This window comes from Helianthus annuus, chromosome 5 (assembly GCF_002127325.2).
Source record: "Helianthus annuus cultivar XRQ/B chromosome 5, HanXRQr2.0-SUNRISE, whole genome shotgun sequence".
In the NCBI taxonomy this organism is placed as follows: Eukaryota; Viridiplantae; Streptophyta; class Magnoliopsida; order Asterales; family Asteraceae; genus Helianthus; species Helianthus annuus.
Genome location: NC_035437.2, coordinates 8,612,683 through 8,639,327, shown reverse-complemented (window position 1 = coordinate 8,639,327; position 26,645 = coordinate 8,612,683). Strand labels below are relative to the sequence as shown.

Here is a 26,645-nt window from a genome sequence, read left to right as displayed (position 1 = left end):
ATGCAGAAAAGAATTAGTAAAACTCCAATTTCTCTCTAATATTCTCTATAGTTTCCATCTATTTTCTTTGGGCCATTTGATTAACGATTCGGTTCATATCAGTGATGTGGTGGATAGGCCAATACAATATTTGATATAAACTTCAAATTTATGTTATGGAATTTCAAACTTTAAATGGCTATTTGATTATACTAGGTGGTGGGTGATGTGGTGGGGAGGCCAACACAATCTATAAGTAAATTTTATGTTATGGAGTTTTAGTGGATCTCCAAAAATAAAAAAAAAAAATTGTGCGAGATAAAAAAAATATTTGGGTAATATTCATAAATCTCTATGTAATATAAATTTATCAATCATTCAGTCTCTCTCTCACACACACACATATATAGGGTCGGGATTTAGAGAAAACGATAAAAAGTGTGAGAACGGTGAGAACGCTTAATGATCGTCCGATCAAAACAATCTATGGACTAGATTGGCGTGGTGGCGTTTTCGTAAATAACATCAATTTTATTACGTAGACGCACTTCATCAGGGTAAAAGGGTCTTTTGACTACTCCACACAAAACGCCATCTCATGAAATAAAACGCCAAAAACAAAAATCACAGACCATTCTAAGTAAAACGCCATTAAATATAAAACGCCAAACTTAATTATAGTAAAATCCCGCCAAAAAAATCCTATATATATAACATCTCAGACCTTCAATTAAAAACATACACAAAAACCCAAACGCCATATTTGATATAACTCGTTCTCCTTAGAAACGCCAAAAAACCCAAACATCAAATATCTTCTACCCAAAAACGTTTTTTTGAAATTCAGTTTGGCTGTCAGTAAGATTTCGCTCAATGAAATAGACAAAATCCTTAAGTGAGGATATTGTCCATTTCATTGAGTAAAATCTTATTGACTTATCCTAAACTTCCATCCAATTTATAACGCCAAAACATACAAAAACATTATTAAAGTTTGTTGTCAATAAAGTTTAGGTGTATGGGGTGGACAGCATTGTCAGTTATCTTTCTTAACAGAGGATTAACAATGTTGTCCATATCATGCAGCAAAACATTATTGATTTTAGCATGATCAAAATTGAGGGTTAAGGTGATCTTACTTCGTGGCGTTCTTTTTATCGGTAAAACGCCAAAAAAGTTAAAAAAAAATAAAACATCGTTGATTGTAAAAATTCAAGATTGTTGGCTGAAGGATCTAAACTCAATAACATTTTGCTGCATGATATGGACAAATTTTCAAGAAAAAAATGTTGATGTTAGACTGTGTGCTTCCAAACAGCAACACAAAAAACTACTTGAAAAACAAAAAAACAAAATGAATCATACGAAAGTCGAACTAGCCAGTTAACATGATTCAAAAAAGAAGAAAGAGTCCGGTGACAAAGAAGATTTGGAAGATCAATTGTTTATGTATTCTTTTTTTTATTTTCCTTTTCAGTTAATTGTTTTATAATAAGAACGCCATATATAATAAAAACGCCAAAACAGACAAAATGCTTGTTTAAACGATATCATCCAGGTAAACGCCACCAAAAAACTCCCAAGCTATAATAAAATTACTTTGAAAAATTATTATAAAAAACCCAAAAAAAATAATAATAAAAAACAAAAAGCAAACTTGAAAATGTAACTAGAAACAGTAAATACAAAATCAGTAATACTGAAGAATCTAAAACGCCAAACTTGAAAGATGGGACGTGTTACAGACTTTAGAGATAAAGCTTATCAAAAACATTAATTACAAAACAGTAACTGAAAAGACGAATACTTTATTATAATAATGCGCCGCCTAATTTAGGCGCCAAAAAGACATCCTATAAAATGATACGTCTCAGCAACTTCCATTTGATCAAACCAAAAAAAACAAACACCAAAACTACTAAATACCACCCACTGTAAAACGCCAACAAATAAACTGAATGAACTGTTATCAGAGGGGAGTAACTCGGAAAGATTTTGCTGCATGAGATGGATAAAATTTCAAGAAAAAGATGCTGATGCCAGTCATATGGCATTTGGTATTTTTTTTGTTCTTGAAGAAGGTTTGGATGAGGAGAAGAGATCAATGACACTGAAGAGTGGGTTCACTATAAAGATGAAGATCCAGATAAAGAAAAAGCGAAAAACTCACTCACACGCCATTGATCTATGTCCCCAAACATCCACAAAAAAGCCAGTTCAACAGACGAGCAGCCAAAAAAATCAAACCGATGGGTTTGTTAAGTTTCACATAAAACGCCATATATTTGGTGACAGTTCTTGTACTATTAAAGAAGACAGAGACTGATGACAGTGAAGATTGGGAAAAGAGATCCGATTAGGATTTTTAATTTATTTCCTTCTCTTATATTTTTTTTCCTGTGGATGAAATATAATTTAACAATAGTAAAACACCAAAATGTTTATAAAAATAATAGAACAATAGGTCATCTTGTTTAAAACCCCTTGGAAAACGCCATTCAAATAGATTTCCTGCCCCCGTGGGTTCCAATGGCATACGATGTGAATAAACACCATAAACGCCAAAAGGTTGATACAATGAAACCATTAAAACACCATTAATTATTGAATTTGGTTAACGCCAAAAATCTTAAAAATCAAAAATTAAAACAACATTGGGAAAAAGCGGAACTGTAAAAGTAGAAGATGAAAGGACAAAAAAAACCCCTCCGCCCTTTTCTAAGTGGCGTGACACGTGTTGGGCCAGGAAGCGTTCTCACACTTTTGAGCATTTTCTCCCGAACCCTTTTCTATATATATAGTGTGAGGTTCATTGGGGAACACTAAAAAAGTGGGAAACTGACTCAAACGAACTCCGATTGGATTCATTCCAGCGGGGTTGGAACCGGCTCGCCGAACCCTAACTAGGATCTCTTAACCCTAAACCCTACATCATAACCCCTAAACCATAAATATATTAGGGTTTGGCTTTTAGGGTTTAGCTTTAAGGTTTAGCCTTAGGGTTTAGCTTTAGGGTTTACGGTTTAGCTTTAGTGTTTAGGGTTTAGCTTTAGGGTTTAGCTTTTAGGGTTTATAGTTTAGATTTTATGGTTTAGCTTAGATTTTAGCCTTATTTTTTAGCTTTAGGGTTTAGAGTTTAGGAGTTAGGATTTAGGGTTTAAAGATCTTAGTTAGGGTTCGACGGGCCGGTTCCAACGCCGCTGGAATGAGTCCAATAGGAGTTCGTTTGAGTTGGTTCCCTGCTGTTCTCCACTTTTTTAGTGTTCCCCAATGAACCTTACAGATGGATGCAAAGTACCACCAAGAACAAAATTTGGCTTAGCACCAACCTTAAGTGCGCGTGTTGCAGCTTGATTATAAAAGTATAATACTGTTAATTTGTTATCAGCAATTTTGAACTATTTATATAAACAGGGGACTTAGAGCATGAGACGAAAACTTCACAAAACCGAAACCACGGTTCTTGAACTTAAAACTTCACAAAACCGAAACCACGCTTCTTGAACTTTTTGCTAATTGTCTCACTACTACTTGGCTGTGCAAGATCAATGTAAACAACATCTGGAAAAACCTATAACCACCAAGAATAAGTTGGTGATGTGGCATTATAATCAGTAGAACTGTAGAAGTTTAGTTGATAACTAAAAAACAAAAACAATATATATTACCTGGCGCACAACGTTACTAAAATCATGAACGCCCCACCCTAAACAAAGAAAATAGCTAAGATAAGGGGAGCTAAAGACTTTAATCATTAACGTTTACGGTATTATGACGAGATTAAAACAAACCTTTGTTAAGGTTCCCCAAAAAAAAGTGTATCGTTCCTCAAACCTTTGTCCGCTTCTATTATTTACATAAACACTTGTAGAAATATCTACATATGACACTACAGATCGAACAAATGCTCATAGTCGGTTTAACCGCCAAAACTTCAGCAACAATAGCACCATCAACAATACTTCAAAGTTCCATAAACCGCAAAATCTAGTAAAAAACCTAACCCTTGCCCTAATCCTTTAACCTAACAATCTCTCAGCAACTATATATATTATGTGACAACTGGCACAAAACCGGTAATTTCCGTACTCCTTAATTATTATTTAATGACTGTAATTATGTGCTTAAATGTCAACATTGACTGATTACATGCTAAACAAGTGAATTCATGCACGTTGTATACTACAAAATATTGCTTTATGCATAAACGAGAGCGTTGCGTCAGAAATAATAGTAAACTCACCGGTAAGACACACTGTGTCAACAGAACTGCAGAAAGCAGTCAGACATTAGAATTGAGGCCTAGGTGTAGGTCCTACAAAAAAAAGTACATTAAAACCCAAGAGTACATATAAGGGTTTAATTTATAGTCATTGCGAAAGCAAAAATAAGCACTAAAAAGCACCCGAAACGCACTTTAAGTGCAGAATTTGTATAATTCAGCAATAATTCAGCATTTAAACATATGAATATTATGCAGAAATTTCGTTTTATCATCCAGAATATTTCCCTAAGTGTTGGGAATTGAAAGGGTACAAGAAGGGTACTTAAAAGGCACTAAAAAGTGTAATTTAGCACTTTAACGGATTACTACCCAACCGAACAACCGGACCTTATCCGAAACATAAAAATAATGTCAATAACATTATTATTCTTTTTCTGAGCTAGTTAGGGTCCCCGATTACCCTAACACCCGTTATATTATATAACACTCTAATAATTTATTAAATCACCTAAATAGACTAACTAATACTTAAACTATTAGTGGGAATTGAACCATAATTGCCCCACCCCCCAACAGATTCGGTCCCTAGGGAACACACACCCTTACCTTTTATGATTTTTATATTTGAAGTGATCTAATATCTTTGTTGACATATTATTTCTTAGGTAATACACATCAATGGTCTTTAAATTAGAACAAGGACCATCACTTGCACATGTTCACCAACACAAAAGAATTCACTCTTTCTTTCATCTCTTGGCTACCTACGGCCGAACCCACACACAACCATCCAACCATTTTCAATTCCAATCTTGCAATTCCACATACACTCAAGTGTGTAAGGTCGCATACGAGGAGACCCGGTGCTTACGGAATCGCGAGGACCTCACCACAACGCTATTAACCATCCGTTTTTCGTCTAGTTTCTTCCCTAGCCTCGAGCTAGTAGTAAGTGTTCTAAAACATCCTATTGATCTTGTCTAAAGTGGTTAATAAGAGATTTGTCGGATAAAAATTATGAACACTAGAGACCAAAACTAAAAGTCTACTAAAAATCATAAACTTGGTGGTTAATGAATGAATCTTAGTGTAAAACTTATGGAACTTGTTTTGTTATGATTATTTATTATTGTTGGATGCTAGTAGGGGAACGGATCGTCATCTAACCACGCTAGGTCATGTTCATGGAACATGAACTAGCACTATGTTTAGTGTAAAAATAACTAGATGACGAACCCTTTCACTCACAAACATGAACTTGTGTAAAAACGATTTTTCTTATGAAATGGAGTTCTAAACTAGTAGATCTACGGATCTACAAGTGGTATTTTTGAAGAACCAAGAGTATGATAAAATCATGTTTAAAAAGCCGGATCTTTCTCAAAATAAAGACATTTTTGAGAACCAAAAAGTGTGTAGACACTTGTGTAACAAAAGGTTTAACAAAGAAATAATTTTCGTAAATACCGACTAGAAGTTGTGGAACTTCATATTCTTTAAAAATAAAGTTTTTAAGGAATTAAACTTATTTTTAAAGATAACAAGACTTACTAAATGTGCTAGTAAATTACTACACATTTTTGTAAATATTCAAGTTCATGAAATGGGGAAAATTAGTGATTGTTGTTGATGATTATTGTTGATAATTGTTGTTGATGATTGTCGACGATTTAAAAGAAAATAAACACATGTTTTGAAAACATGGGAAACCTCCATTTTTAGGGGAAACTCTGTCAAAATTTTTATAAATTTTGACACTTAGAAAAATATAAGTTTTTGAGAAATTTATTCCCTAAAAATGTACTTAAGAGTATTACCAAGGTTTCCCTAATTTTTGGTGATAAGAAATGAGGATTTCTTCAAGAATAAAAATGGATATAAGTATGTATTTTTGAAAGAAAAATATATATTATTTATCACCAACTTTTGTGCTAAGTGTATATAGTATGTGTTATACGTGCTAGCGTATTAAGACTTAAAAATACACTAAATACTCATGAGGAGTATAAACATAAAAATACACATACAACATACAAGACATATAATTCGGGTGCAAAGTGCAAAACACGAGATACTTATATTAATCTGCGAAAATAATATAAGTAAAATACTTAGTTAAAAATATGAAATATTTTTAACACAACAATACGAATACAAAAGTGAGTTACTGAACTTGTACGACGCGAGTCTAGTGACTAACGTTAAGAAAACGCGTATAGGTTACGACGTTAAATAAGCAAACCGGTGAAGTTTACGACGCACAGGAACGCAAAGTTGTGAGTTCATGCTCCCCCTTTTCTCTTAACTGTTTTCAGTTTTATAACTTCGGGGGTGAAATACATGTTACAAATATTTTTTTATGTTTAACAAATGGTATGATAATAAACACTTGGTGAGAACGAGTACCAAGTGTGTTATGATATAAGAATACAAGAAACACACTTGGTGAGAACGAGTACCAAGTGTGATGTGATATAAGAATACGGGAAGCGCGCTTGGTGAGAAACGAGAACCAAGTAGGATGCGTTATGAGAAATGATACGAGAAATCGTGTCACGAATAGAGTACATAAGCACCATTAATCAACAATATACCTAGACCGCAGAACAAAAGGTTAGATCTAAAGGGTGCCGGGCAGCCACACTCTCGGTGAGGGCGAGTATCGAGTAGTGCTTTTGTGTCTCAGAATATACCAATTAAATGCCTAAGGTTTGGTGACTTCCTATGTCGTGTCACATGTTAATGGCTTTGCAACCCATTAACAATCCTGATACTTACAGGAATACTTTATTTACATAAAATTACATACCATATTAAAACTTGATGAATACTTGAGTACGTGGGGTACTCAAGAAAAGCTTGAATTGTACTTGAAGTACGTGGGGTACTCACGAGAATGGGAATTATACTTGAGTACGTGGGGTACTCAAGAAGAATTTGAATCATACATGAATACGTGGTGTACACATGAAACTGGATTTACGAAAACTCGATTTATTCACAAACTATGTTTTCATACAAAGTATACAAACGTGAAATACAAAACGGCATGAATTCACACCAACATTATGTTGACGTTTTTCCAAAACTCACATGTATTTCAGGTAACTAGGATGGATGTGCGCGTGGTCTTACTTATGCTCGTGGATGTCGCTTATGTTTGTCTTTAAATAAAGTGTAAACCTTTTAAGACAATGTTTTATGTTAACTCGCGATGTAAACGCTAACTTATGATTTCAAATTATGGTATTTGAAGTTATTTTCATGAGCATGTAGTATGTTTACCTTTCGTATGCGATGAGAACCTTTCATGATCACACCTCGTGCTTCCGCCGCAGAAAGGGGTGTGACAGATTGGTATCAGAGCTGCGATTGTAGTGAACCAGGATTCCTTCTCGAGTCTAGACTACAATCTCTAGGATCCTATCACGAAAACAATTTTTCAAAGAGTTTTCATTGCATAAAACGTCCCGCGACATCCACTGCCTGAAACTGTCCACATGAGTCTAGAAAAGTCACTACGAGACTTAGGGTGCACAGGAGCAGCACTTGTCTTTAACTGAGAAATTACTTGCAATTATGTGTGATAATTAGCATGTACTAGTAGTAGAATGTCACAAGTATATGTGACTTTACCTGAAAACAATGGCCCATCCGAAGGAAGAAATACGAGGATGAAACGAATTGTGCGGACTGTGCAAGGAGTTACGTAATTATGGATGCATACATAATTATGGAATTCAGTGCACAGAAACCACAGCAAGTCTCGTCACGTATAAATTCCCTCAATGCAAGCCTACTATATACTCTGCTGGAGTAATAATTGTTTGATGTCACTTATGTGGTATATATACCTGTGAATATATATGCTACTAATGTCTAGTGTGACGATATCAAACAAATGTTTAACCCTGTTATGTTATGTTCTGCCAGAACATGGCACCCAGGAAAGCTATGAATGCTCGCAATGATGATCAACCTCCTCCTCCCCCACTGCCAAGAACTGCTGAAGAACTGAACGCCCTACTGGAAGAGAGAATCTCTGCTGCTATCGCCCAGTACGAGGCGAACCGGACCCAAGACAGTGGAGGGCCAAGCAATGCCAGGCGTAACGGACATGGAGATTCGTCAGGAGGAAACGCAGCTCAAGGTAACCTTAAAACAATTTGCTAAGCATGAAGAAATTTATGAACGGTCCTTGTTTCATTTTTTTCTTCGATTGCTCATAAGTGAATTGGTTGGGTTAATTACAGGCTGCACTTTCAAGCAGTTCCTCGACTGCAAACCAATGAACTACGATGGCACTGGAGGAGCAGTAGCATTTGTGCGTTGGACGGAGAAGACTGAGGCCACTATCCGCATGAGCAAGTGTACCGCGGATCAGCAAGTCACTTTCGCTACTGGACTGTTTGTCGATGAAGCACTAACATGGTGGAATTTGCAAGTTCAAACACTGGGTGATGAAGCCACGTATGGCATGACCTGGGATGAACTGAAGGAGAAAATGCGAGAGAAGTACTGCTCTCGTGCCGAACTCCAAAGGTTGGAGACAGAGTTCTGGCACTTGACGATGGTAGGTGCTGACATCACTGGGTATACTCCAAGGTTCCATGATTTGTCCAGGGTGATTCCTTACATGGTGACCCCAGAATTTAGGCGCGTTGAACGCTACATTTGGGGTCTGGCCCCGGAATTTCGCGGCATGGTGACTTCAGCCAAACCCCAAACAATCACTGAGGCTGTAACTCTGGCTGTCAGCCTTACTGAAGACTGTGTTCGCATGGAGAAGCTATCTCTGAACCCGGCAGAAAACACGGTGATGCATGCTAAGTCGTCCGGTGACAAGAAAAGAAAGCATTCAAACCTGAATCAAGCAACTCGAAACAACAAGGGTTCCAACAAGAAACGTGACACCAACCCCTCTAAGGAGGCAAATGCTGAAGCGAAAGGGTACCAAGGCACCATGCCTAAGTGCCAAAAATGTAAGTATCATCATGATGGAGCTTGTCGCATTCCAAGGTGCGACAAATGTGGTAGATTGGGTCATCAAATGGAAGACTGCTGGGGTAAGGGAAAGAATCAAAATGGAAACGGTGCTGGCAGCAAGAATGGTAACGGGAAGGGGCGGAACCAAGGATGTTTCCGTTGTGGAAGCAATGATCATTTCATGAAAGACTGCCCAAAGAAAGACAATGCTCAGGCTCGAGCATTTGTGATTGGAGCAAAGGACGCACGCGAGGACCCTAACGTGGTCACCGGTACGTTCCTCATTAACAATCACTTTGCATCCATGTTATTTGACACTGGTGCCGATTATAGTTTCATGTCTGTGGAATTTAAACGTACGCTTGGGATAGAGTCTAGTAGATTGGATATTCCATACTCCATAGAACTAGCCAATGGTAAACTTGTTGAATCGGGCGAAGTTGTTAGACGTTGCACGCTAGAACTTGGTGAACGAAGATTTAGCATCGACCTCTTACCTATTCAATTGGGTAGCTTCGATGTGGTAGTCGGAATGGACTGGTTATCCAAGAACAAAGCTGAAGTTATTTGTCATGAGAAAATCATTCGCATCCCTTTAGCGAATGAGGAAACTCTCATCGTACATGGAGAAAAGCGAGACGCGCCTCTTCGAATCATCAGTTGCATTAAAGCACAAAAGTGCTTAAGGAAAGGATGTGTTGCCTTCCTAGCACACGTTGTAGATAAGAAGGCTGAGGAGCCGAAACTCGAAGATATTCCTGTGGTGAAGGAATTCCCGGATGTTTTTCCCGAAGACCTGCCAGGACTACCTCCGCAGCGACAAGTCGAATTCCGTATAGACTTGGTTCCAGGAGCCGCTCATGTAGCCAAGGCCCCCTATCGACTTGCACCATCCGAGATGCAAGAATTGTCTACACAACTCCAGGAGTTGTTGGATAAAGGATTCATAAGGCCAAGCTTCTCGCCCTGGGGAGCTCCAGTATTGTTCGTGAAGAAGAAGGATGGAACTCTGCGAATGTGCATCGATTACAGAGAACTGAACAAGCTCACTATCAAAAATCGGTACCCACTACCGAGGATTGATGATTTATTTGATCAGCTGCAAGGATCAAGCTACTATTCCAAGATCGACCTTCGATCTGGATATCATCAGTTAAGGATAAAAGAAGAAAGCGTACCAAAGACTGCATTCAGAACACGTTATGGACATTACGAGTTTCTTGTGATGCCATTCGGGCTGACGAATGCACCAGCGGTCTTTATGGATCTGATGAACCGCGTATGCAAACCATATCTCGATAAATTCGTGATTGTATTTATCGACGATATCTTGATCTACTCACGGACGAAAGAAGAGCACGAGCAACACCTCAGGACCATTCTAGAGCTACTGAAGAAAGAGAAACTATTCGCAAAGTTCTCAAAGTGCGAATTCTGGATTCGCGAAGTGCAATTTCTTGGTCACGTGGTGAATGAGAAGGGCATTCATGTAGACCCGTCCAAGATTGAAGCCATAAAGAATTGGGAAGCTCCCAAAACCCCGACTGAAGTTCGGCAATTTTTGGGCTTAGCGGGCTACTATAGGCGATTCATCGAGAATTTCTCAAAAATAGCTTAGCCGCTAACTGCCCTTACGCAGAAGGACAAGAAGTATGACTGGGGTGTTAAGCAAGAGGAAGCTTTTCAGCTACTCAAAGGCAAGCTATGCGATGCACCAATATTGTCACTACCCGAAGGCACGGAAGACTTCGTGGTATACTGCGACGCTTCGCGACAAGGACTAGGTTGCGTGCTCATGCAATGCCAAAAGGTCATCGCTTACGCTTCAAGGCAATTGAAGGTACACGAAAGAAACTATACCACTCACGACCTGGAGCTGGGCGCAGTGGTATTTGCCTTGAAAATCTGGCGACACTATCTATATGGTACTCGATGTACAATCTTCACAGATCACAAAAGCCTGCAACACATATTTGATCAGAAGGAATTGAATATGCGCCAGCGGCGATGGGTCGAGCTGCTAAATGACTACGACTGTGAGATTAAGTACCATCCTGGAAAGGCAAACGTAGTAGCGGATGCTTTAAGTTGGAAAGAAAGGGTTAAGACCCTAAGGGTTCGAGCTCTGGAAATGACTATTCGAACGAACCTTACTTCGCGTATTCGTGACGCACAACAAGAAGCCCTTAAGGTGGAAAACCGCAAAGCTGAATACCTCCGGGGTGCATTGAAGTACATGGCGCCAAATGAAGAGGGAGCCTTATACTTTAAAAAGCGTATTTGGGTTCCGCTCTATGGTGGCCTACGAGAAGTCATCCTTGATGAAGCGCACAAGTCAAGATACTCGATCCATCCAGGATCGGACAAGATGTATCAAGACTTAAAAGAATACTATTGGTGGCCGAGACTCAAGAGCGACGTTGCTGTTTATGTTGGTAAATGCCTAACCTGTGCTAAGGTTAAGGCTGAATATCAGAAACCGTCTGGCCTACTACAACAACCAGAGATTCCCATGTGGAAGTGGGAGCAAATCTCGATGGACTTCATAACAAAGTTACCCAGGACCCCAAGAGGGCACGATATGATATGGGTAATAGTTGATCGATTGACGAAGTCTGCGCATTTCCTACCAATCCGAGAGAAGGATAGCACTGGAAAGCTTGCTGAAATATACCTGAAAGAAATTGTGACGCGTCATGGAGTGCCTATTTCTATTATTTCAGACAGAGATGGACGCTTTGTCTCAAGGATCTGGCAATCATTTCAGGAAGCCTTTGGATCTCAATTAGATCTAAGCACGGCATTTCATCCACAGACAGACGGCCAGAGCGAACGGACTATACAAACATTGGAAGATATGCTTCGCGCATGTGTCATGGATCTAGGCGGCAGCTGGGATACTCACCTACCCTTGGTTGAGTTTTCCTACAATAACAGTTATCATACAAGCATAAAGGCCGCGCCGTTCGAAGCTCTGTATGGCCGCAAGTGCCGATCACCCCTATGTTGGGCAGACGCCGGTGACAAGCGTATGGTTGGTCCTGAACTAGTACAAGAGACAACCGACAAGATTGCGCAGATCCGAGAGCGCATTAAGGCGGCTCGAGATCGACAAAAGAGCTACGCTGATCCGAAAAGAAAATCAGTAGAATTCAAGGTGGGAGACAAAGTGTTGTTAAAAGTCTCACCTTGGAAGGGCGTAGTCAGATTTGGAAAGCGTGGAAAGTTGAATCCACGATACATCGGACCATTCAGAATATTGAAAAGAATTGGTACCGTGGCATACAAGCTGGAGTTACCAGAAGAACTTAATGGAGTACATGATACGTTTCATGTATCCAACCTGAAGAAGAGTCCAACACAAGAAAACGTGATCATCCCGATGGATGAAGTGCATGTTGATGAAGCCCTCCAATTTACAGAAAAACCCGTTGAGGTTACCGACTGGAAAGTCAACAAGACCAGGAGGAGCAGCGTAAAACTTGTCAAAGTACGTTGGAGCTCTAAGCACGGACCCGAGTACACATGGGAACGTGAAGACCAGTTCAAAGAAAAGTATCCCCACCTATTCAAAAAGACTCCTGCGAGAGTTAGTTCAGTCTGAATTTCGGGACGAAATTCTTTTAACGGGGGGAGACTGTGACAACTGGCACAAAACCGGTAATTTCCGTACTCCTTAATTATTATTTAATGACTGTAATTATGTGCTTAAATGTCAACATTGACTGATTACATGCTAAAAAAGTGAATTCATGCACGTTGTATACTACAAAATATTGCTTTATGCATAAACGAGAGCGTTGCGTCAGAAATAATAGTAAACTCACCGGTAAGACACACTGTGTCAACAGAACTGCAGAAAGCAGTCAGACATTAGAATTGAGGCCTAGGTGTAGGTCCTACAAAAAAAAAGTACATTAAAACCCAAGAGTACATATAAGGGTTTAATTTATAGTCATTGCGAAAGCAAAAATAAGCACTAAAAAGCACCCGAAACGCACTTTAAGTGCAGAATTTGTATAATTCAGCAATAATTCAGCATTTAAACATATGAATATTATGCAGAAATTTCGTTTTATCATCCAGAATATTTCCCTAAGTGTTGGGAATTGAAAGGGTACAAGAAGGGTACTTAAAAGGCACTAAAAAGTGTAATTTAGCACTTTAACGGATTACTACCCAACCGAACAACCGGACCTTATCCGAAACATAAAAATAATGTCAATAACATTATTATTCTTTTTCTGAGCTAGTTAGGGTCCCCGATTACCCTAACACCCGTTATATTATATAACACTCTAATAATTTATTAAATCACCTAAATAGACTAACTAATACTTAAACTATTAGTGGGAATTGAACCATAATTGCCCCACCCCCCCCCAACAGATTCGGTCCCTAGGGAACACACACCCTTACCTTTTATGATTTTTATATTTGAAGTGATCTAATATCTTTGTTGACATATTATTTCTTGGGTAATACACATCAATGGTCTTTAAATTAGAACAAGGACCATCACTTGCACATGTTCACCAACACAAAAGAATTCCACTCTTTCTTTCATTTCTTGGCTACCTACGGCCGAACCCACACACAACCATCCAACCATTTTCAATTCCAATCTTGCAATTCCACATACACTCAAGTGTGTAAGGTCGCATACGAGGAGACCCGGTGCTTACGGAATCGCGAGGACCTCACCACAACGCTATTAACCATCCGTTTTTCGTCTAGTTTCTTCCCTAGCCTCGAGCTAGTAGTAAGTGTTCTAAAACATCCTATTGATCTTGTCTAAAGTGGTTAATAAGAGATTTGTCGGATAAAAATTATGAACACTAGAGACCAAAACTAAAAGTCTACTAAAAATCATAAACTTGGTGGTTAATGAATGAATCTTAGTGTAAAACTTATGGAACTTGTTTTGTTATGATTATTTATTATTGTTGGATGCTAGTAGGGGAACGGATCGTCATCTAACCACGCTAGGTCATGTTCATGGAACATGAACTAGCACTATGTTTAGTGTAAAAATAACTAGATGACGAACCCTTTCACTCACAAACATGAACTTGTGTAAAAACGATTTTTCTTATGAAATGGAGTTCTAAACTAGTAGATCTACGGATCTACAAGTGGTATTTTTGAAGAACCAAGAGTATGATGAAATCATGTTTAAAAAGCCGGATCTTTCTCAAAATAAAGACATTTTTGAGAACCAAAAAGTGTGTAGACACTTGTGTAACAAAAGGTTTAACAAAGAAATAATTTTCGTAAATACCGACTAGAAGTTGTGGAACTTCATATTCTTTAAAAATAAAGTTTTTAAGGAATTAAACTTATTTTTAAAGATAACAAGACTTACTAAATGTGCTAGTAAATTACTACACATTTTTGTAAATATTCAAGTTCATGAAATGGGGAAAATTAGTGATTGTTGTTGATGATTATTGTTGATAATTGTTGTTGATGATTGTCGACGATTTAAAAGAAAATAAACACATGTTTTGAAAACATGGGAAACCTCTATTTTTAGGGGAAACTCTGTCAAAATTTTTATAAATTTTGACACTTAGAAAAATATAAGTTTTTGAGAAATTTATTCCCTAAAAATGTACTTAAGAGTATTACCAAGGTTTCCCTAATTTTTGGTGATAAGAAATGAGGATTTCTTCAAGAATAAAAATGGATATAAGTATGTATTTTTGAAAGAAAAATATATATTATTTATCACCAACTTTTGTGCTAAGTGTATATAGTATGTGTTATACGTGCTAGCGTATTAAGACTTAAAAATACACTAAATACTCATGAGGAGTATAAACATAAAAATACACATACAACATACAAGACATATAATTCGGGTGCAAAGTGCAAAACACGAGATACTTATATTAATCTGCGAAAATAATATAAGTAAAATACTTAGTTAAAAATATGAAATATTTTTAACACAACAATACGAATACAAAAGTGAGTTACTGAACTTGTACGACGCGAGTCTAGTGACTAACGTTAAGAAAACGCGTATAGGTTACGACGTTAAATAAGCAAACCGGTGAAGTTTACGACGCACAGGAACGCAAAGTTGTGAGTTCATGCTCCCCCTTTTCTCTTAACTGTTTTCAGTTTTATAACTTCGGGGGTGAAATACATGTTACAAATATTTTTTTATGTTTAACAAATGGTATGATAATAAACACTTGGTGAGAACGAGTACCAAGTGTGTTGTGATATAAGAATACAAGAAACACACTTGGTGAGAACGAGTACCAAGTGTGATGTGATATAAGAATACGGGAAGCGCGCTTGGTGAAAAACGAGAACCAAGTAGGATGCGTTATGAGAAATGATACGAGAAATCGTGTCACGAATAGGGTACATAAGCACCATTAATCAACAATATACCTAGACCGCAGAACAAAAGGTTAGATCTAACGGGTGCCGGGCAGCCACACTCTCGGTGAGGGCGAGTATCGAGTAGTGCTTTTGTGTCTCAGAATATACCAATTAAATGCCTAAGGTTTGGTGACTTCCTATGTCGTGTCACATGTTAATGGCTTTGCAACCCATTAACAATCCTGATACTTACAGGAATACTTTATTTACATAAAATTACATACCATATTAAAACTTGATGAATACTTGAGTACGTGGGGTACTCAAGAAAAGCTTGAATTGTACTTGAAGTACGTGGGGTACTCACGAGAATGGGAATTATACTTGAGTACGTGGGGTACTCAAGAAGAATTTGAATCATACATGAATACGTGGTGTACACATGAAACTGGATTTACGAAAACTCGATTTATTCACAAACTATGTTTTCATACAAAGTATACAAACGTGAAATACAAAACGGCATGAATTCACACCAACATTATGTTGACGTTTTTCCAAAACTCACATGTATTTCAGGTAACTAGGATGGATGTGCGCGTGGTCTTACTTATGCTCGTGGATGTCGCTTATGTTTGTCTTTAAATAAAGTGTAAACCTTTTAAGACAATGTTTTATGTTAACTCGCGATGTAAACGCTAACTTATGATTTCAAATTATGGTATTTGAAGTTATTTTCATGAGCATGTAGTATGTTTACCTTTCGTATGCGATGAGAACCTTTCATGATCACACCTCGTGCTTCCGCCGCAGAAAGGGGTGTGACATATTAATCAAGCCACAACTTCAAAATGAAACAATGAGACTTAATCGTAACTCCTAATATAAACATGAATTTACCATGTGAGAATCAGAAGGATCCTATGTCGATCCTGAAAAAAACCCCTTCTCTGCATCAAGTAGTGGTATGAGTTTTTTTAACTCCTCTAGCCCCACCATCATAAATAAATTTAACCCAATGCTAGCACGTCCTTTGATGTGCGTGTAGTGTAATATAATTTTGATGTATATTTAAGCCCTTTTTTACACTTTTAGCCAAGTTTTAAATTTATAAAACACGATATTCACTATCACTAAACACACATATGGGCAAGTGCACCCATCGTGGACGTAGTATAGTGTTGGTAAGATACCGAGGTCGTCCAAGGACACAAGAGCTTTTAATACCGGTTTATCCTCAACGTCTAATCAAATCAAAAAGTGAGAAAAAATGTTTTAAACTAAGAAAAATAAAAACTAACTAAATGCTGAAAAATAAAATAAAAACAGATAGACAAGATGAATCACTTGGATCCGACACGTGTATTAGTATAACCTTTGATTATTTTCGCACTTTTGCACTTGTTTAAGAGATTATCTTAGTTATTGTAGTAGGCCCCTCTTTTGAAGGCGACGTTACCCTCAACCCAGTAGTTTGAGTCAGCAAGGATACAATCCTAAAGGGTCGGATTATTGAAAGATAATGAATTAAGTTATTAATGCAAATTGTGGTAGGCCCCGCTTTTGGCGGTGACGTTACCCTCGGCTAAGTAGTCTGAGTCAGCAGGGATACAGTCCTAAATAGCCGGGTTATAGTATTAATAGTAGTTAACTTATGAGGGGGTCAAAGAGTTTGGATCCCCACCATCCAACACCTATGGGCATTGAAGGAGATCCTACTAAATTTGACCCAGGTCCCAAGCAGGACCTCTAAACGCTGAACAAGGGCAAGACCCTTACCAAACCGTTCCCTTAACCCCCGACCAGGTAGCCAACATACCTCCATATAGACCGTGGAGATATGAATGGTGAAAATCTTTTATTTTATATAGACAGTAAAATAATGCCAAGACACCACGGACAAACGATAAGGAAAGATCACCTTCAACATAAGTAACTAGTTATTAAAGTCATTAATACAAAACCAAATAAAAAGTGCAAAAGATTAAAAATAAAAAGTATTATACTAAACACTTGTCTTCACCAAGTGATGTAAGAGACTTAGGCAAACATGGCCTTGATTGTCAAGAACTCTTACGATCAATCTTGGATCCCGAGACGACTCACACACTCTACGATGGACAATGGATGATGGTGGTGGATGATGGTGTTATGGTGGTGGTGGGTGGTGGATGAAGTGTGGGAGAGGTGGTGTGCCAAGGGATGAGAGAGAATGAAGCCAAGCTCCTCTATTTATAGGCTGAAAAGAAGGCTGGACACGGCCCCGTGTCCGCTGGACACGGCCCCGTGTCCGCTGGACACGGCCCCGTGCCCGTCTGACATTCTCTCACTTCATTAATTGTAATTGCGAATTACAATTAATGCGCCTGCTGTACTTTCACCACGCCCCCGTGCTCGCTGGACACGGCCCCGTGGTGGGCAATGGAAGCTTCTACTGGTTTGTCTTTTCTGCTGCTTCCTGGGCACGCCCCCGTGTTCGCTGGACACGAGGCGTGTTCAGACTCTGTTTCTTCTCCTTTGCCTTGGGAGGTGCCGTTGAGGGTCCGGGCAGTCCACTTTTGTTCCTTTTCTTGTATTTATGGTAGAATTAGTTGTCTTTTTGCTTCTTTTGTGATTTTGAGCTCATTTCATCCTGAAAATACAAAAGGAAGACAAAAACACTCTTTTTCCAACATTAGTACTTAAAAAGGGTTAGTTTTATGCCTTAATTGATGTGATTTATATGTTGCATTTTACACACATCAAATACCCCCACACTTGAACTTTTGCTTGTCCTCAAGCAAAACTCTTTAAATGTGGCTTACACTCCCAAATGGAATAGGTAGAAGAGAAGTTTTTTAGCTTGTCCTAGAGTGTCGGGAATCCAAGGTTTTTATAGGTTTTATTTATATTTATTTACAATCCTATTCGTTATGATTTATTTTGAACGTTTCATAAGATGAATTACTTATTTGGGCATAGCATGCCTTATTAAAATTCCATTTATATACAAGTTCACATACCTCACGGGAGATCACTCAACACTCGGCCGAAGGTGTATATTTTAGTGAATCACTCGAGAGCGGCACGGAACTTACGTCTTCCATAGGCTTGCCAAGCAATCAATCCTCCTCCTTTTTAACTTTTTACCTTTGTAAATATCAAGAGGACTTTTGGGGTGAAGGCTTGGGTTTAAAGGTGGGTGGTTGGTTAGTGGTTAGTAAAAAGGGCGAAAATCGTAACAAGCGTCGGTTTTTCGTGAAGTACCTTGTTTTTAGTGATTTTTTATTTTGAAGTATTTCTCCAAACAAGCTTTTATAGCTTTTGTTTGTTTTTGACTTCATCATCATCATTTTTTTTTTCGATCGTCACATAAAAAGGTGAGTTTACGAAAAAGCGAGCTTGTTACTAAAATAAATAGAAAAAAAAAATAAAAAGGTTTTTGGTGGGTAAAAAGGGTTTTGGGGTAATGAAATGAAAGGTTTAGGCTCAAAGGGGCTATCTAGGGGGATTTTGGGTAGGTAAAAAAAAATGAAAAATAATGGTTTTGAAAGAAAAATGGTTAGTCCTAATGCCTCCATCATTTACTTACTTGGGTTTAAGTTGGTAAGGACCGGGAATGTATCGTCGTGGCAAGTTCTAGATTTTTAAGGACCGAGCGGCTATTCACACAAGAAACGAAAAATGAGCATTTAATCTAAATATGTGTATTTTTGTGCTCAATAAAGGCTCAAAACTCACTTTTGTGGGAATGGGTTTTTAATGTGACCAAGCATATATAATCGAATTTTTAACTAGACTTGTTATACCGTTTCATAATTTTCTTATGTTGGTTCTTTTTTTATCACGACGCTATCGGTTGTAAACTTGTAAAAATATAACCTTTTTAGAACTTGTTATTCCCAACTTAAACTAAGACAAGTAAATAAAAAAAATGAAAAAGTTTTTGAAAAAATTTGGGGTGTTTAGCGGTTCCAATAGAGTTTTGTGTAAGGCTTGTGTTTAGGATTTTGCAAAATTTCAAGGTTTTAGCATCCCCCCCACACTTAAATTACACATTGTCCTCAATGTGTCCAAAAATAAAGTTTTTGGTTGATTTAGAATGTGTAAAATTGGGTTAAAAAGCAAAGATTTATGTTACTGGCATCCTGGACACGGCCCCGTGCTGACCGGGCACGGCCCCGTGGTCAAGTGCCAGTAACAAAAATTACAGAATTGAAACAGAAGCCTGGACACGGGGGCGTGTCCGCTGAACACGGCCCGTGTCCAGTTACCTGAACTGGGTGATTTTCTGCAGGGGCTCAGCATGGGGCCGTGTTGGTTGGGCACGGCCCGTGTTGAGCCTTCTGTGATGGAGATTTTTGTCGGGTTGCTCTGTTCTTCGTGCATGGTTCCATTTTTCTCGTTCCCTTTTTCATCCATTACCACCATGAGTGTGTTTTATTCTGCAAAAACTAAAAGATTAAACTAAACTAAGGATAGATCCGCGGAATGCCTCCGTGGTGCGCCACGTTTATAAGGGTCCTTGGTTAGACCCGATTCCAGGTTATATATCTTCTGAGTGGAGTGCCTTGCTTCCCAAGTTACACCGTCGGAGAGCGGCATCCAAGCTTGAATCAATAACCTTCATGTAATTGACTGGGTCGTCGTCCTCTATTCTCTTCCCAACTCCGAACTTCACCTCATCGTCCCCATACCTCAAAGTCAGTGTCCCGTCATTCATGTCTACCACTGCTTGTGCTGTGGCAAGGAAGGGTCTCTCTAGTATAAGGGGGACCTCGGTGTCTTCCTCCATGTCGAGTATGACAAAGTCAACTGGATAAACGAATCTGCTTACCCTTACCAAGAAATTCTCGATGACACCTTGTGGGAACTTGACTGATCGATCAACGAGTTGTATGCTTATTTTTGTAGGGCTCGGGGTTCCCAAGCCAAGCCTTTTGAACATCGATGAGGGCATGAGGTTAATGCTAGCCCCTAAGTCGGCCAAGGCATTGTGAACGGGTGATTCCCCTATTGAGCATGGAATCGTGAAACTTCCGGGATCGATTTTCTTTTGGGGTAGTTTATTGAGTACGAGGGCAGAGCATTCTTCGCCTAAATTAACTAATTGCAAATTTTCAATTTTCTTTTTATGTGTAAGGAAGTCCCTCATAAATTTAGAGTATTTGGGCATTTGGCTTAGGACTTCGATAAAAGGAATATTGACATGCAATTGTTTTAACAGACTTCCGAATTTTGCGAACTGCTCATTGGTCTTTTGACGAATTAACCTACCGGGGTACGGAACTCGAGGAGCCTTGGTAGGCTCTGGTGATGGGGGAGAGTTCTTTTCCTGCAGATGTGTTGGCATTGTTTCTTCCGCAGGTGGAGGTACTTCTGCAGGCCCTACGGTGCGGTTTCGTAGTGTGATGAGGTGAACTTGCGCCTTTGGGTTTGTTTCGGTATTGCTAGGTAATGCGCCTTGCGGTCTCTCGGAAAAATTTTGTGCTAGTTGATTTATTTGTTTTTCTATGTTTTGAATGCTAGCTTGTTGATTCCTAAAATTAGATTCTAATTGTAGAAATCTTTCCGAGTTTTTCTTATCAGTGTCAGAGACGAGGCGAGATATAGTATCTTCGAGCCTTTCTCGTCCACCTTGTTGTTGAGTGAAATTTTGTGACTCATTTCTTGATTGCTGAAAGTTTGTTCGTTGGGTTTGTTGGTTACTACTATTGCCGGTTTCCCTCCAACCAAGGTTTGGGTGGTTTCGCCATCCTTGGTTGTAAGTTCCCGTTGGAGGACCCGACGGCCTAGGTCTATTATCAATGTAGTTTACCATTTCTTGTTGATCGTCCGTTTCTTTCATGCAACTCCAATTTTCATGTGACCCACCACACCCTTCACAAGCCATAACCGAGACTGTTTTTGTCATTTCTAATTTTTTTATTTTTGAAGAAAGGGCCTCGATTTGGGCTTGTAAAGAAGTGCTTTCGTCGACCTTATGGGCGCCCGGGGCGATAGACTTATTTCCCCGGGGAGTGTGCCATTGAAAATTGGTTTGAGCAATTTCCTCAATCTGATTATATATTTCGTGTGGGCGTCGATTAACTAAAAGTCCCCCGGAGCTAGAATCAAGTGTCTGCCTAGTGTGTGGCAACAATCCATTGTAGAAAGTGGATACTTGTTGCCATATTGCGAGGCCGTGATGGGGACACTTGCGTAATAGCTCCTTGAACCTTTCCCAAGTTTCATATAAGGATTCCCCGTCCTCTTGTGAGTATGTATTAATTTCAGCCATTAATTTAGCAGTTTTAGCAGGAGGGAAATACTTATATAGAAATTTTTGGGCTAGTTCATCCCAGGTGTTTACCGATCCAGCTGGGAGGGTGTTGAGCCAAGCTTTCGCTCGGTCTTTTAGTGAGAATGGAAACATACGGAGGCGGATGGCGTCGTTTGATGCTCCATTGATCCGAAAGGTATCACATATTTCTAAGAAATTAGTTATATGTAGATGAGGATCCTTGTCCGCAAGCCCGTGGAAGGTTGCGGAGTTTTGGAGCATTTGTATCAAATGCGGTCGAAGTTCGAAGTTATTGGCTTCGACATTCGGAGCATTGATAGCGGCGCCTAGATTACCTACGGTGGGCTGTAGATAATCCATAAGGGTACGTTGGTCCGCCATTGGGGGTGGATCACCCGAAACCTTCTCTTGGTTTTTGGCTTTTAACCTTTTTCTGAGAAAGCGTTCGGGTTCTTCTAGCGGTTCCTTTATGTCTTTATTGGAACTGGAGCTCATACACTACGTGAGGATGGCGTCGGGTTCCAAGTCCTGCAATAAAAACAGAAAAGAAGTTGGTCAGAAGGTTCACCACGGCCCCGTGTTGAGCGAACACGGCCCCGTGGTCGGAATTACAGTGATTGTTTTTCAGATCCCAGTTACTGGAAGTTGGACACGGCCCCGTGTTGCACCGGCACGGCCCCGTGGTCAGCCTTCTGTAACTTGAAAAACAAAAACTGCCAGTAACGTTGCTGAGCACGGCCCGTGTCCGACCAGGCACGGCCCCGTGCTGAGCTCTGCAGAAGCTGAAAATCTAAAAAAAAAATCCTAAAAAATTAAAGAAAAATAAAAATATGATTAGGCCGTTGATTCCTAACTTTCTTAAAATCCTTGTGTCCCCGGCAACGGCGCCAAAAACTTAATGTGCGTGTAGTGTAATATAATTTTGATGTATATTTAAGCCCCTTTTTACACTTTTAGCCAAGTTTTAAATTTATAAAACACGATATTCACTAACACTAAACACACATATGGGCAAGTGCACCCATCGTGGACGTAGTATAGTGTTGGTAAGATACCGAGGTCGTCCAAGGACACAAGAGCTTTTAATACCGGTTTATCCTCAACGTCTAATCAAATCAAAAAGTGAGAAAAAAATGTTTTAAACTAAGAAAAATAAAAACTAACTAAATGCTGAAAAATAAAATAAAAACAGATAGACAAGATGAATCACTTGGATCCGACACGTGTATTAGTATAACCTTTGATTATTTTCGCACTTTTGCACTTGTTTAAGAGATTATCTTAGTTATTGTAGTAGGCCCCTCTTTTGAAGGCGACGTTACCCTCAACCCAGTAGTTTGAGTCAGCAAGGATACAATCCTAAAGGGTCGGATTATTGAAAGATAATGAATTAAGTTATTAATGCAAATTGTGGTAGGCCCCGCTTTTGGCGGTGACGTTACCCTCGGCTAAGTAGTCTGAGTCAGCAGGGATACAGTCCTAAATAGCCGGGTTATAGTATTAATAGTAGTTAACTTATGAGGGGGTCAAAGAGTTTGGATCCCCGCCATCCAACACCTATGGGCATTGAAGGAGATCCTACTAAATTTGACCCAGGTCCCAAGCAGGACCTCTAAACGCTGAACAAGGGCAAGACCCTTACCAAACCGTTCCCTTAACCCCCGACCAGGTAGCCAACATACCTCCATATAGACCGTGGAGATATGAATGGTGAAAATCTTTTATTTTATATAGACAGTAAAATAATGCCAAGACACCACGGACAAACGATAAGGAAAGATCACCTTCAACATAAGTAACTAGTTATTAAAGTCATTAATACAAAACCAAATAAAAAGTGCAAAAGATTAAAAATAAAAAGTATTATACTAAACACTTGTCTTCACCAAGTGATGTAAGAGACTTAGGCAAACATGGCCTTGATTGTCAAGAACTCTTACGATCAATCTTGGATCCCGAGACGACTCACACACTCTACGATGGACAATTGATGATGGTGGTGGATGATGGTGTTATGGTGGTGGTGGGTGGTGGATGAAGTGTGGGAGAGGTGGTGTGCCAAGGGATGAGAGAGAATGAAGCCAAGCTCCTCTATTTATAGGCTGAACAGAAGGCTGGACACGGCCCCGTGTCCGCTGGACACGGCCCCGTGCCCGTCTGACATTCTCTCACTTCATTAATTGTAATTGCGAATTACAATTAATGCGCCTGCTGTACTTTCACCACGCCCCCGTGCTCGCTGGACACGGCCCCGTGGTGGGCAATGGAAGCTTCTACTGGTTTGTCTTTTCTGCTGCTTACTGGGCACGCCCCCGTGTTCGCTGGACACGGGGCGTGTTCAGACTCTGTTTCTTCTCCTTTGCCTTGGGAGGTGCCGTTGAGGGTCCGGGCAGTCCACTTTTGTTCCTTTTCTTGTATTTATGGTAGAATTAGTTGTCTTTTTGCTTCTTTTGTGATTTTGAGCTCATTTCATCCTGAAAATACAAAAGGAAGACAAAAACACTCTTTTTCCAACATTAGTACTTAAAAAGGGTTAGTTTTATGCCTTAATTGATGTGATTTATATGTTGCATTTTACACACATCATCCTTCTATCCTGCCAATACATAAACATACACACATAAAAACTGTAACAATCAGCTTTGTGAGTGTCTAATTAAGGTCAAATGTTACACGTTACATACATATAATCTATCATACAAAAGTAGTTAAATCCATACACATTGATAAACATATCTTACTCTAGGGTAAGGGTTATTTTTCATACGATGTACAAATAATTTAGGGTTCTTTTGATTAACATATCTTCGTGTAGGGTTCTTTCCTTACAGCAGACGGCATTTTTTCTGTACAAATTAAAGCAAACAACAACATACATGTATGTTCCCTCTGATTCCGTCTTGGCTTGATTTTTCGATCTATAGTCGTGGTTTGGATCACTGATTTGTACTTGATTTCAATGGTCTGCAAAGAAATAAGTAAATACTATAGAATATTTACACACACATAAAAAGATAATCAATTCCCATATTCTAAAACACAAACCCAAAATGCACAAATAGGATAAACGACCACAGCCTTGAAACCATCGTCGCCACTGTTTGATCCTCAATCGCCGTTAAATCATTGTCATCATCTCCTCTGGATCCCTTCTTTGAGACTAGAATGAAGGGTCAGATTATTCGTGAGGAAGGGCGCGTATGGAGGCAATGGGTGGTTTTGAGAAGAGAAAAACAAAGACGAAGATCTTTGGAATTCTCCCCTGAAGGAATTGAATCGAACTAACTGAAGCATTCACGTGTTATTATATTAGGGTTCATTCCATGTGAAATCCCAATTTTAACCCTGTAGTGTCTTAAAAGTTTGAAGAACTTACAAAATTACCCCCTCTCAAATGGCTTTAAACACTTGTACATGCTGCTTTACAATTGATACGCGTGACAAATTACATTTTTGTACATCAGATTTCCTTTATATAGTATTATAGATAATATACTATATAAAGGAAATCTGATGTACAAGTTGGTAATTTTGCCACGCGTATCAATTCTAAAGCAGCATGTACAAAGTTCTTAAAGCATGTAAAATTGCAAGTTCTTCAAAATTTTTAGACACTAGAGGGTTAACATTGGAATTTCACATGGAATTCTAAAGAACCCTAAAATAAAGGCATGTAAATGAATCTTTTGTCCTTCAAGAGTCATCAACGGGTACAGAGTCTAGGGATTTCACCCCCTGCCCCAACCGATTTCTTCCCTTCTGATTTCTTTCTCTCAGTTGTGTAATGTGTAATTGAAAGTTAAAACCTTTATATGCCAATATAGAGATTGTTGTTACGGAAGGTGATGGGGCTTCTTTCTCTCAGGTGGAAGGATTGCAGATTTGGGGTCGCCAATTGGGGCTTCGACTCTTGTCGTCGGTTTAGATGATCAGAACTTTCTAACCAGGGAAATTCCTTCAACATTTGTATGTTTAATTTCATGATCATTCATTTTTCTTCAACATTTGTATTATTATGTTTGATCGCCGATGATTGTGCTCGGTCAACTCTGTTAATCTCTGCTTAATGATCTTCATGGTAAGGGTTTTTCATTTTCCGGTCATAATTAATTGTGCCATTATTAAGATTTTATCTGATTTTCATTGTTCACTTGCAGTATTCAATCAGTTGTTTTAGAAATTAGGGCAAGCTATCATCAATCTCTTTGTTACCAAAATCTCACCGTTATCTCTTATTCTTTTCATTTGATTTGATATTTCAATCTTGTAAATATGCTATTAGTTTTGTTTCTATCAAGTACTGGTTATTTGTTCTCATTTGACTGGTTATTTGTTTTAAATGAATTACTGATAATGTATCAGCTCTCGTATTCATGCCTACAGTAAGAATCGCGAGTCGGCTGCAAGGTCTAGAGAACGCAAACAGGTAATTAATTCTCTGTTGTTCTAAATAGGCGGTCAAGTTTTTATGATTCTTATGGGGTGGTTGTTCAGGTGATGCGTGTAAAATGCAACATATAAATTACATCAAATGAGGCATAAAACTAACCCTTTTAAGTACTAATGTTGGAAAAAGAGTGTTTTTGTCTTCCTTTTGTATTTTCAGGATTAAATGAGCTCAAATTAACAAAAGAAGCAAAAAGACAACTAAATCTAACATAAATACAAGAAAAGGAACATAAGTGGATTGCCAGACCCCTCAACAGCATCCTCCCAAGCAAAACAGAGAAGGCAGAAGACTGAACACGCCCCGTGCTCAGCCAGCACGGGGCCGTGCCCAAGAAGCAGCAGAAAAGACAAACCTATAGAAGCTTCTATTGCCCACCACGGGGCCGTGCCCAGCGGACACAGGGT

General features: G+C 38.9%; 1 non-coding gene across 1 annotated transcript; it reads left to right on the top strand.

The window, feature by feature from the left end:
• Window positions 1–21,687: 21,687 nt before the first annotated feature.
• On the top strand, window positions 21,688–21,794 carry LOC118492850. The gene has a single exon (XR_004894851.1). It is a non-coding gene; the product is annotated as a small nucleolar RNA R71 (small nucleolar RNA).
• The last annotated feature ends 4,851 nt before the right edge of the window (window positions 21,795–26,645 follow it).